The sequence below is a fragment of the Euphorbia lathyris genome, chromosome 5 (assembly GCF_963576675.1).
Source record: "Euphorbia lathyris chromosome 5, ddEupLath1.1, whole genome shotgun sequence".
Lineage (NCBI taxonomy): Eukaryota > Viridiplantae > Streptophyta > Magnoliopsida > Malpighiales > Euphorbiaceae > Euphorbia > Euphorbia lathyris.
In genome coordinates, this window is record NC_088914.1 from 16,110,431 (window position 1) to 16,124,578 (window position 14,148).

Sequence of the window (14,148 nt, forward strand, 5' to 3'; positions counted from 1 at the left end):
CCTAATGATAATGGGTGTACATCCCTATAGGATGGGGATAACTATTACCTTCCTCGATCCATTAATGAGAATGGGGATCATTTTCTTCCTTATTCCTGATCCTATAAAAATGGATATTGGAGATTCCATGACCCTAATGGAGCAGGACCCTAATATGTATTCACTGTTTACGGGTCTATAAATAAATTTTCACTTTGATGTGTCTCGTATAAAAGTTTAAGCATATTAAATATTTAATAGTGTTCACATGGACCCTAATGACCACGGTGAATTTGGTCATTCACCGTTAGATGTAGACTGATTAAAATCGTAAGGTGGAGATTCAAAACATCCTAAGGTTTAGATTTAATCAGCCTACATCTAACGGTGAATGACCAAATTCACGTGGTCATTAGGGTCCATGTGAAAAATTACTGATTAAATATTATCGACTATTTGTTTTTGATTTTTTGAAGCATACTTGTATTTTTCTTAATATATATATATATATATTTTTGTCATTAAATAGGAATTTAGGAATTCACCGTTCCATTTTCTGAAAACACGCCAAAATAAAAAGCAACAAAACCCCGCCCGCGTATTTCACTCTCTTTTTCTTGTGCTATACATATAACCTAGAAGGCACCATAATTTAGGAAAAATAACCAAGTTCTTGGCGGGTATTTCTCTCTTGGTGCGGCTACTTCTCTCATTCTTAATATCTCTTATTCTACTTTTCTTTATTCTTCAACTTGGATCTTTTTCTTTTTCTTGTGCTTCGACTATGTTGTGTGGAAGGGTTGCTAGCTTTGATTTGAATCTGCTGTTTTCATATGCTTGTGCTCCGACCGTGTTGTGTGGAAGGGTTGCTAGCTTTGATTTGAATCTGCTGTTTCCATATGGTTGTGCTTCGACTGTGTTGTGTGGAAGGGTTGCTAGCTTTGATTTGAATCTGCTGTTTCCATATGGTTGCTCTGCTCCTGAAATTTTAGCCCCCCCTTGAAAAATTTGTACAGCGATGGTTGCTCTGCTCCTTTGTGGGGAAGGAGATGGATAATTAGGTTTTGGTCTAAAAGAAAAAAATTGGGCCATACAAGATAGTACTTATATTTGGCCCTTTTTTCTGTGTAAGTCTTCTCCCCTGCATTTAAATAATTTTAGGGTTGTCTTGTTTATGCTTTGGGTTAAATTAGTTTAGAGTTTTTAATTTAGGGGTTTTGTTTGATGTGTTTAATTTTAGGGATATAAATGTTAGGGTTTTGATTTTAGGGTTTTTTGTTTGAGAATTAAGTTTCTTGAATTGAATTTTAATTTATGAAAATTATAAAAGATTTATACCTCAAAATTATAAAAACTAATACACTGGTTTTTCAAAATAATTATATAGTCCCTATAGTTTGATTTTGCTAACCTGTTTAGTCACTGAATATTTTTTCCTTCCTTTTATCTGTTAAATTCAATTAATTGCCCCTGACAAACAGAATAAATACTATAAACTTTTTTCATATTTTGTTTTCACCAGACAGCAGTTCAGTCTTTTTCTTGTTTGGTCTTCTTTCCTTCTTTTCTTTGATATTTTATTTTTCTTCTATGTTTCTTGTCCGATCTCTTTCCTTTAAAATAATAACAAATTAAACCTTCAAATTTAGTAATTTATTGAAATTAAACAACCCCAGAAACTAAACTAAAAAAGAACTTTATGAAGGAAATAAAAAAATTGCTTTCCAATCATTTTTATTAGCAGCTTCAAATTTTTATTCATTTTTCTGGTTACCTTAATATTAGATGTAGGAAATTAAAAAAATTGCAGGTTGAGTTGAAATTTTTTAATTCCAATAAATCTTGTACAAATGTTGATGAAATTACTTTCAATTGGTTAAAATGTTTAACTGATATTAATGGACTGTTAAATTTTATCTGACTTATATATTTTTATTTTTTGAAACATACTTATATTTTTCTTAATGTAATTTTTTTTTGTCATTAAATAGAATTTTAGGAATTTATCATTCCATTTTTCATCAATCAACCAAATTTTAAACTAAAAAAGTGTTTTTTTTTGTTATAGAAATCTTAACTGGTATCAAAAAGTTTTTGAGTTTTTCGCTCATAGAAGACTGAAATGGTTGAGTCAATCTACTTACAAAGCCGGGAAAGATCGTCAACTTTCTCTCGCAATCGCTGCTGGGAAAAGTCGTCAACTTCCTCTTGCAATCGCTGCCGGGAAAATTCGTCAGCTTTGTCTACTTACTATCGCAATCGCTCTGGCAATCGCTACTTAGAAGAAGTTGAACAGCTTTTTAAGCCTGGTTTTGTTGCTGAAATGGTAGATTTTTATGAATTGTACATCACGTTGTCAGCAGCTTTTTCTCGCAATCCTTGCTATGATGAAGTTAAACAGTTTTCGAAGTCTGGGTTTGTTGCTGAAAAGAAAGCTTTCTTTGAAGCTGAGTATAAGAAGAGAGCTGCCATGAAAGCAGCAGCCTTGCTTGAGCAACTAAAGGCTACTGTTGATGTTATTTCTGAAGAATAATGGCCTTCATAAATTAATAGCAGCATCCCTTAAAAGCTTGAAGATGACCTTTTCGAAGTACCGCATAAGCAAGAAAGCCAATAGACCTTGAATAGCCTGTACAAAAGGACTTATGAAGAGGATTTTAGTAATTAGTCATTATACTAGGTATTTTTTTTAAAGAAATAGGAACTCTTTTCAATACAAAAACATATTAATTTCAAATTTTGTTAATTAGCTTGGTAAAAAGTGGACTCAACAATTTTGATTTAAGAACATTAAATACTTTATGCTACCCTAATTATTTGGTTGGTTTTGATTTGTTTATTTGCTTTGGCTAATTTTGCAGCTGATGACAAATGTTCATATATAAAGTAGCTGTCGGTGTAGCATGGTCTTGATTGAAAAGGTTTTGGTTCCTGTCCTAACTAATGTAGAACTTTTTGTTGCAGATCTGTATTATCTTATAATGGTGGGCGATTCAGTTTGTCCATAGTGTATAGATGGTGGAGGGGATCTATTGGTGTTCTTTCCCTTCTTAATTATCATATTATTGAATTTTCATATCCATATTATAATGGAGCCAATGAATTTGCTTTCATTATACCAGTAACTACAGATTTGCATATGCAGACCATAACAGCAAACTCCTACAATGCTTTTTACAGCGATAGATGCAGATATGACGGGAGAAAAACACGAATACTGGTCATCCCTTGCTCCTCTTCCTATTGAAGTTGTAATAGGTGAGGTATCATTTGGTCGCATGTCCTTTTTTCTTTGCTCCCTGACACGGATTTTAATATTTATGATGATGTTTAAGAATTCTGCCTTGATTACTCTGAAATTTGTACTTTATTTAGTTCTAGGTTGGCTTCAGTTTATATATTTATACGTGAATCATTGGATTGGTTTGTTTAGGTAAAAGTACAAACTTGGGTGAATGGAGAAGAAGATGCTGAATTTGTTGGTGTTGGTGCTAACTTTAATACTTGAAATTGAAATCCTTCTGTTGGGGAACAAAGGGATTATTATGTTGGCTTAGCATTGTATCTCCAATGATTCTGGATGTAAATCACTCACCCATAGTCGAAATAATTTTACCCAATTTTTGCCTTGTGATTCTTTTTTCCCGAAGTATCCCCACGTATCCCCTGTGTATCTGCACGTATCCCATAATGTAAATAAAAAATAAAAAAGGAGATACTTAAAAATATATTTATTAAAGTTTAATATTAATATATCCATTAAAGTTTTAATTTGTAAATTTATAGATATTTATCCAATGGTGACGAAATCAAATAAAAAAACTGTGCAACGCACGGTCTAAAACTAGTTTTATACTAAATAGGCATAAGAAGACAACAAAAGAGATGTCATTCTCAAAATTACAATAATAGATATTTACTTTTAATCCTTTCTCTTATCTTTATTTATAAATGTAATCATAATGGATTGAAGCCCTAAGAGTGTAAGAAAATAAGAATCTCTCGCCTTTTGTCGAGCCTTTCCCTCCGCCGACTGTCCTTCGATCCTCCACCTCCTTCGGCGTGCCGCCCCCTTCAATTTCTTCGATCTCCTCAAACCCTTACCCAATATCCCTCTCCCTTCGCCACTTCCGATTATCGCCCCTGTGGAGATTTTGGATTCCTTCGTGACCTAACTCAGTTGTGCGGTTTTTTTCCGTCAGCTCCGCCTTTGCCCGCATTCGAAGAAGTCGACTTGTTCTCTGGTATGGATTCCCTCGCAGACAGAAGCGCCCAGTTAACATTAGAAGATGAACTAAATTCTGGCCTTGTCCTCCAGACAGATGAGAACGAGTCGCCCCCTTGCCCGCTGTCCTGGAGTTTAATTGGGACTTTCCTCACAGATCACCCGATCAAAAGCTCTTTTATGAAAACGACTTTGGCTGATGTCTGGAGCCCCTCGAAAGGTATGTTTGTAGAAGATATGGGTCCAAATCTTTTTCGCTTTGAGTTTTATCACCCATGGGAGAGAGACAGAGTAGTACAGGGAGGCCCATGGACTTTTGAGCAACATTTGTTAATCCTTAAACCTCTTGTGGACGGTCAGAACCCCATGGACGTTGAATTATCGCATACGGATTTTTGGGTGCAGGTGTATGATCTCCCAGCTGGCTTTATGTCTGAACGGGTAGCTGTTAGTATTGGTAATTTTGTGGGAATTTTTGTTGAAGCAGACCCAAATAACTTCACAGGGATTGCAAGAACGTACCTCCGCATCAGAGTTTCCATCAATGTCTTCACACCTTTGAAGAGGAAAATGCAGATCAGTGTGACGGGAGGTAAAGTGTTCTGGGTCAATTTCAAGTACGAGCGTTTGCCAACATTTTGTTTTGTCTGTGGACTCATCGGCCATCCGGACAAGTTCTGCCCCGCCCTGCTGCAAGTGGCGGATCCAATTAAAACTGACAGACCTTATGGGCCGTGGCTTAGAGCCCCTACTCGCCGCTCGGCTGTTCAACCTCAATCTAAGTTTCTTCTGAACCGTCCCCTCCAATTTATCCCTCATGCAAACAGCTCAAAAGTGTCTCACGTTAGCACAGGGGCAGAGCAGACAGGACATACATTGAGTATCCCTAAGATAGCGACAGTGATCCCTCCTGGCTTTAGCGGCAAAATGAAAGTCCCTACAGCGGCAGGTGGAAAAGAAAATATCCCTTGGGGGGGTGTGAAAATCGTTAACAGTATGATTGAGATATTTGAAGAGGATGGTATTGAATTGTCTGACCCGAAGCGCAAGAGAACCGGTGTTGACAATAATCAGAGTATAGAAGCAGTGCTCAGGGAATTGGAAACAAAGGGTACACAGGGCAGTGTTGATGGCAGTAGCAGTAATCCAGAGGCGAGCCGTGGACCCCCGGCTCGCGGAGAGCAATGAGTATTCTTTCTTGGAACTGCCGGGGGATTGGGAATGCCCGGACAGTTCGTCAACTTGTGGACTTTGCCAGGGTCCATCATCTCGATTTCATCTTTCTGATGGAGGTCAAGTGTAGCCGTCCCAAAGTAGAGGCCTTGAGGAGGAAGCTCTCTTTTAACGGTTTGTTCTTTGTTGAGCCTGTCAACACCGGAGGAGGCTTGGCTTTAATGTGGAAAACAGCTAGTTCAGTCCATTTACTGGGTTTCTCCTCCAATTTCATTGATTGTAGGGTTACTCAACTAGGTTTGCCGGAGTATCGATTAACCGGTTTTTATGGTTTTCCTAAGAGAGGGAGGAGGGCTGATTCTTGGCATTTGTTAAGAGGCTTGTCTTCTGGTAACGCTGGTCCTTGGGTGGTTATCGGTGACTTTAATGACATTCTTTCCCAGTCAGAAAAGAAAGGAGGCAACAGGCACCCCCCTGCACTTTTGAGAGGTTTCAACGCTGCGGTTACTGATTGTGGTTTGGCTGATGTTCATATGACAGGATACCCGTTTACTTGGGAGAGAGGCAGGGGCACGGCTAATTCCATAGAAGAAAAATTGGATCGAGCCATGGCTAACACAGACTGGTTTGCTAAGTTCAGTTCAGCTTATGTCTGCAACGAGGATGCCCATTGTAGTGATCAATCTATCCTGTTATTAATCCTTACTAGTACCTCAAGCTCAGTAACGCGTCAGTTCCGTTTTGAGAACTCCTGGATAGAGGAGGCGGATTGTTGTGATCAGATTACAGCTGTTTGGCAAGAGTCGGCTAATAGTGGTCTTCTGGAAAAGCAAGGAAAATGTGGTGCAGCTCTTGAAAAATGGGGGTTGACAGTTCGTAATCGGTTCAAGAAGGAGATTAGGCAGTGTCGTATAACAATCAGAAGGCTGAAGGATAAATACAGTATTCCTGACCGGGAGTCCTTATCACAAGCCCGTATCCGGCTTGACGATCTTCTTCTACAGCAGGAGACGTATTGGAAGCAAAGGAGTAAGACTCTTTGGCTCAAGGCTGGAGACCAAAACTCTAAGTTTTTCCACTCTGCAGCTAGTGTCCGTCGGAAAAAGAATGAGATCAGGAAACTAAAAGACGAGTCCGAAAACTGGATTGACTGGAATACAGGTTTGTCCTCTCTTATTCTGAATTACTTCAATGACATCTTCTCCTCTTCTGGTTGTGGGCTGCTCTAGTGTTGAATAACGTTCAATCAAAGATTACTTCTGAGATGAATAATGATCTGTTACAATCTTTCACGGAGGAGGAAATTAAAAAGGCTGTGTTCTCTATGCATCCGAATAAAAGCCCAGGTCCTGATGGGTTCAATCCTTGCTTTTATCAACATTACTGGGGTTTAGTTGGCCCAGAGGTAGTTCAGTCATGTATTCAGTGGTTGAACGATGGGGCTTTTCCTGATAGCATCCATGATACCAATATTGTGCTGATTCCGAAGAAGGCTGTCCCTGAAAGAATTTCTGATCTCAGGCCTATAGCCCTATGCAATGTGATTTACAAAATTCTGGCTAAGGTAATCGCAAACAGGCTTAAAAGAGTATTAAATACTATCATTTCGCCTACTCAGAGCGCTTTTATCCCTGGGCGCCTTATTACTGACAATATCATGCTGGCATACGAGGTTAATCATTTTCTAGAACACAAGACTCGGGGGCAGCAAGGTTTTGTGTCTCTCAAACTAGATATGGCGAAAGCTTATGACCGAGTAGAGTGGGATTTCTTGAGTCAGATGATGCAGAAGCTAGGTTTTGATGATAAATGGATCTCTTTGGTTATGCAGTGTGTTACTAAGGCCCGATACAAGATCACTCACAACAATCATGTTATCGGGACTATTTCACCACAACGTGGGCTAAGACAAGGGGACCCCATTTCTCCTTATCTCTTCCTAATCTGTGCTGAGGGTTTATCTGCATCTCTTCAGGCGTTAGAAACACAAGGTTTGATTCATGGGTGTCGCATTGCCAGGTCCGCCCCGCCCATTACTCATCTCTTTTTCGCCGACGACAGCTACTTGTTCTTTAAAGCTAATAGGGAGGAATGCGTGGAGGTTCAGAACTGTTTACATCAGTATGAAGCTGCTTCGGGGCAAAAAGTGAACTTCACTAAATCATCTATGTCCTTCAGTAAGAATTGCACCACCACCTTACGACTTGAATTGAGCAATCTGTTGGGAATCCCCCCTGGGACGAATACTGCCACTTACTTGGGACTCCCGGCGCTAGTTGGAAAGTGTAAATCCCAAGTTTTTCAGTATATTGCGGATAGGGTCAGATCTAGAGTCACAAGTTGGAAATCCAAACTTCTCTCTAGAGCAGGTAAAGAAATTCTACTCAAGTCAGTAATTCAGGCTCTTCCATCATATGCTATGAGTTTGTTCTTGTTGCCCCAACTTCTGTGTGCGGATCTGGAAAGGATGATGAACTCATTCTGGTGGGGCTCGGCGGGTCCAACGGAGGGAGGTATTCACTGGAAGTCCTAGGAGAAATTGTGTGTTCCAAAATGTGAAGGGGGTATGGGCTTCCGCAAGCTTCATCTTTTTAATATCGCTCTTTTAGCTAAACAAGGGTGGCGTCTGCTTACCAATCCGGACTCACTGCTAGCCCGTGTTTACAAAGCCAGGTACTATCCTTTTAACTCTTTTTTGGGAGCCGAGATTGGTGATAAGCCGAGCTTCATATGGCGCAGCATTCATGCAGCTCAGGCAGTTGTAGTGTCTGGGGCGAGGCGAGTGGTAGGGACAGGGGATTTAATTAACATTTGGGACGAACCATGGCTGCCGGATCCAGCTAATCCCTATGTGGTGAGTACCCCTTTTACTGGCTTGGGCTGTGAAACGGTTGAGAGTCTTCGGTCTGAAGCGGGCGACTGGGATCTTCAACTAATTAGAGGAATTTTCATTGATAGAGATGTGGAACTCATCCGAAGTATTCCGCTTAGCTTGCGAGCAGTTAGCGACTCGTGGGAATGGTTCTGGGATTCAAAGGGCAAGTTCACTGTCAAAAGCGCTTATCACCACCTGTGGACAGATCAGAACAGGGCACATCTGAACCCGGTAAATGCTGATATTAACTGGGGCTCAGTTTGGTCTCTCAAGGCCCCTCCTAAGGTCAGGAATTTGATATGGCGAACACTATCTGGCTGCCTCCCATCTCTAAAAGCTCTCAACTCCCGAAGGGTTCAGATTAGTAGTGTATGTCCCATGTGTAATCAGATGGAAGAAGATGATTTACACGCACTGGTCACGTGTCGAGTGGCGAGGCTGTTTTGGTGTTTGACGGGTTTGTCGGGGCTGATAGACGGTTGCTTGTGTTTCTCGGATTTCTGGAGGAAGTTATTGGCGACCAAGCCGGAGTATGCCGATATGGCGGCTGTGGGCTGCTGGTTTCTATGGATAAACAGAAACAATCAGGTATGGAACAATAAATCTTCTACCCCTATTGTTCTTCACTCGTCGGTTGTATCTTATCTTGCAAATTGGCGCGAGGCTCAAGAGCGACGCCTTGCCGCTGTCGTCGTGGGTAGGCCGACGGATCAGCATTGGCACCGTCCCCCTCACAGCTGGACAAAGCTCAACATTGACGGGGCGGTCTTTGCGGAAAGGAATAGCGCAGGGTTCGGTTTTGTGCTCAGAAACAGTGGGGGCGAGTTCGTCGCTGCGGGAAACGGCACCTTATACTGTCGGTTGGATCCGTTTTTGGTGGAGGCCTTGACTTGCCGAGAGGCGTTAAGCTGGTTAAAGGAGACAGGTAGACGGAACGTGCTTGTAGAGTCTGATTCCTAATTGCTAGTGTATGCTTTACAGCGAGAAACTAGCTGCAACTCAGCTCTGGATCTAATCATCGATGACTGCAAGTTCTTATTAAAGGAAATTGTAAGTGTCTCTGTTTCTTTTATTCGTAAAACAGCCAACCAGGCTGCTCATTCTTTAGCCCGTGCAGTTATATCTGGCACTGATAGGACGGTGTGGATTTCTCGCCCTCCCCCCTATATCTGTACGGCTCTGCTTTCTGATATATAAAAGGCGTTCCTTATTGTCAAAAAAAAAAAAAATGTAATCATAATGTTATTGGGAGACAAATCTATTTACCACATAATGCTGCAATTTTAATTCTAACAATGTGGTTTCAAACTTGTTAATGAAAAATAAGTTTTTTTGTTAATGAAAAAGAAAAACTCATCTTTTGTTATTACATTGTTTAATAAATGTTAGGTTTAAGTTGTATAATTTTGTACGTGAATATACTAAATCCACTATTTCTCAATAACCATAGAACTAAATTTATACTTTATTCCACACATATATTATACACTAATTTTTCTTACTAGAAAAAGAAACTATATCCTTCATTCATGGATGAACTCTTACTAATATATATATATATATATATATATATATATATATATATATATATATATATAATCCCTCTTATACATTTTGAAAAATATATATTTTTATTATATATGTATTAAATTTACTAATCTATTAACAATTCGGGCTCGTTTGGTTCCGCCGAATACAATAACTATTCCTATTCCTATTTTTGGTTGACTTGTTTTGTTATGTAATAGCTATTCCACAAGTACAGGAATATGAATTCCTTAGATGAAACTAGGAATACCTATTTCTTAAGTTATATTTTATTACATTTCAAAAATACCACCTTCATCTATCGACCAAAACGAGAGAAAAATGCGAAAACGTAAAATGGCACAAAACAAATAATATGAAAAAAACAAAAATAAAAAGAAAATAAAAAAACAAGAAAAACACTTAATACGAGAAAAGGTAGAAAAAGTGAGTGTTTTGTTCATTTTGTTCCACGGTAAATTACACCTATGACCACTGAACTTTACTCATTTTCACATTGTTGGCCATTAAACTTTACACTTTGTAACACCGATGACTACTGTGACCGTTGACCACCATTTATGACCTTTGACTCACATTTTTAACCTGTTATTTATTTTATACCAATTTTGCTCTTATCTTCCTTCTCCTCATTCTCCATCTTCATAGATCATTTCTCACTCTAAAAAAATACATCTCTCTAACTATCCTTTCATCTCTCTAGAAATATATATCTGGTGAACACTGTATATATATATCTGTTGAATTTAAATAAGGAATGCAAAAAATATATTTTCCTTTCTCGCCAATTTCCATTTTGGCTTCAGAAATTGAAAATAAGTATTGAAAATGGACCTGTTCTCTTCTCCAATACGATGAATCAGTTCCTTTATTGCCAGTACTGGAGCCAAAATGGAAATTGGCGAGAAAGGAATATACATTTTGATCTGCCTTATTTAAATTCAACAGATATATATCAGACCATATATGTATATATATTTTTTAACAAGTGATCGTTCTTGTTAATGGTGTTAGAGAGAGAAAAGATAGTTAGAGAGATGTATTCTTTAGAGAGAGAAATGATCTATAAAGATGGAGAAGGAGGAGAAAGAAGAGAACGGTAAAATTGGTATAAAATATTCAAGAAAGAAGGAAGGAGAGAGATAACAGGTTAAAAGGGTGAGTCAAAGATCACAATTGGTGGTCAACGGTCACAGTGGCCACCGGTGTATAAAGTTTAATGGCCATACCGGAAAGAAATGAAGTTCAGTGGCCACAATGTGAAAATGGGTAAAATTCAATGGCCATAGATGTAATTTACCCTTTTGTTCTATTCAGTTTCGTCCAAACCATTACTGGTTTTTGTTTCTATGTTTTCAATTCCAGACATGTTGCCGTCCAACATGTCCAAGCCTATCTTTTATGGGTTAGACTTGGACAAACATATTTTGCATTTGGTCCAGTCCGACCCGAACCTATGTTATTGATGCCAATATTTTTTTTGGATTAGTTTCAAATAAATCCATATAATTTCACGTTTTTACAAATTGATACCTATTAAATGAGATTTTTTTTTGAGTTTTTGACTTTAAAAAGTCAAAATCAATATTAAAATTCTTCTTCTTCAGAATTCTCTAGAATTTCAGCTTCTTCTTCTAGAATGCTGGAATTCCATAGAATTCCAAAATTCAAGAATTCTAGAGAATTTCAGAATTTTCTAAAATTCCAACAAAAAAATAAAGAAAAAAGAAAAAAAAGAAAAGAGAAATTTTTTTTTCACAAAATACATTTTTTTTTTTTGTGAAAATCGGGCTTGGAACTGTTCGGTTCCATGAAACATAGTATTATTTGAAATGAAATGAATTTGGAAGCATATATTTGGGGATTTGTGAAATTATCTATTTCACTTCTTTGTTTACGCCCCTTTGCTACTCTTTTATTGATTTTTCTTCTAATTTTATCTTTGAATTTGCAATTCAATGCTTCACAAGATAGAAATGTGATAGTTTTGAAAATTTACAATTCAATATGAAATATATGCATGTAATAATAATATTTCACTAAGTAAATATTTTTATATTATAAAATACATTCAGAAAAAAACATATGTGAAAAAATTTCTTAACTATTTAGTGAAATATTTTTATTATTAGCCTCAAAAGTCAAAGTTCATTAACTAACGAATTTTAGGAATTACATACAGTAAAACCTCTATAAATTAATAATGTTGGGACCATCAAATTTTATTAATTTATAGAGACATTAATTTATCGAGTGTTAATTTAATGAAATGGTCCAAGTCACGATCAGAAGAAATTATTATTTTAAAGAGGTTATTAATTTATCGAGTATTAATTTATGAAGGTTTTACTGTACATTGATGGGTCAATTATTACATTAAAAAATTGAGATTAATGAAACAAAATTATCAATTTCACATTCAGAAAAAAACACATTAATCAAGTGAAACTTTGTGTATGGTGTACCATACAATACAAGTCGGTAGTACTAACCACGTCGAATAATAGAATAGAATTCCTATTCCAATAGAATAAGAGGGAATAAAATTTGTAATTCTTAGGAATATCGTTTTTTATGTTTAGTTGATAGAATGTGATAAAAAAGAATAACTAAATTTGTAGCTTCATGACACATTTGCTGTCATTTTCTTCAAGTTCCAGCCACGTTGTTTGCCTCTAATCTATACCATGAAATAGTGAGGTTAGTAAAGAGTGAAAAATAGGACATGGTGGAGTTAGTGGAAGTTGCAAATCTTGATACCTAAGTCTTCAAACTCGAAAAACAGATCAGAAAAATCAGTTTCAAACCCCAACTAAACTAAACAAAAAGAGCAAATATGCAATGTCAACATATAATTTAACTGACTCTCATACCTCCTTTTTGCTCAATTTCGATTTCTAAATACTCTCTATCAACCAATTATGAGCCCCAAATTTTTCAATTCTCAAATCCGACTCTGAATATAAGCTTTTATTTACTCAAAAGTTCACCCAAAATCAGTTTCAACTCTAAAAAACCAGATTCAACCAGCCATTTTCACTAATTTTCCCTACCACCTCGAGTTCATTAATACTAGAATTGTTTCTTATATTTTGATTGATAACGTACCAACTTCGATCAAAAACTTTTGTTTCGTCCGAAATCCGACTTCCAAGCCACTTCCGACCCTTTAAATTTCTCAACTACTTCGATCAGCCAATTTTCACCATTTCTTCCCAACGATCTCGGGTTCATTAATTCCAGAACTTTTTGTTCCATTTGGATCCTCGACATACCGATTCCAAACTTTCATTTCACACCAAATCTTGCCAAAATCTGACGTTTCAGGCCATTTCCAATATCCGAAACTCTAATTTTTTTAGATTACTTGCAAAAATATTTTTGCTTATTTATTGCTCAATTATTTACTTTCGAGCCCCGGAAATCATCTTTTTGCCGACTCGTGGCCGTGACATCGACAACCTTCACATTCCACAATTCATTATCATTCATCAATATCAAGTTTGTTATTTTAGTCTTATTTAACATATATTTTTGCCATTAATTTCTTTTACTTTGCAATTTCCAGTCCTCCGTAAGATTCACATTGTAATTTCGTGCTTTCCATCTCGGATTGTAACCAAGTTATTATAAAAAATCAATAAAAATTAGAAAAAATAAAAAATCCCTTATGTTTGATTTTTATTTTTTTGTTTTACTTGGTAGCCATTCGTGAGCTAGTTAAGTTTTTTTTATAAGTGGAGCTAGGAACCCAACATAGATTTTTTCAATCATTGAGTCATTCGCTAATCGTTTCGACTTTAGAAGTCAAGTGTTAGATGCAATTATTTTCTTAGAAATACCAAAAAATCATTTGGGAATTAACCGCCCTAGCACATCCGCATCATATCCACATATATCAAGATTGAAATTGGGATATTTCGAAAATATTGGTATTGTATATGTATATACTATCATACTTATTGTAATAGGATTTATTAATTGTGAGCTATACATATAAATGGGTTAACAAAAAAACACACGTAAAACATGAAAACAAAAAAAAAGGTAAATAGGAAAAAAACATAAACACGTAGAAAACTGTGAAAACGCGAAAAACAGTAAAAACATGAAAAATTATAAAAATGCAAAAATAGAAAAAACTGTAGAAAAACTCCATGCAATTTTCACATTTTTCATGTTTTTCACGTTTTCTTGTTTTTCGCATTTGTTCACGTTTTCGTGTTATTCACGTTTTTGTGTTTTTTCTTTTTTTTTTCAGGTTTTTGGTTTTTTGCATTTCCATGGCTTTTCACGTTTTGTATTGTTTGCATTTTGTTACTTTTTCGTGTTATTCACGTGTTTTTCA

General features: G+C 36.9%; 1 long non-coding RNA gene across 3 annotated transcripts; it reads left to right on the plus strand.

The window, feature by feature from the left end:
* Positions 1-359: 359 nt before the first annotated feature.
* On the plus strand, positions 360-3,599 carry LOC136230758 (uncharacterized). Of its 3 annotated transcripts, none has more exons than XR_010689524.1 (3): positions 527-1,106; positions 2,048-3,237; positions 3,413-3,599. It is a non-coding gene; the product is annotated as an uncharacterized lncRNA (long non-coding RNA). The 3 variants fall into 3 exon arrangements; XR_010689525.1 differs by having other exon boundaries at positions 530-2,659; positions 2,841-3,237; XR_010689523.1 differs by having other exon boundaries at positions 360-3,237.
* Positions 3,600-14,148: the final 10,549 nt, after the last annotated feature.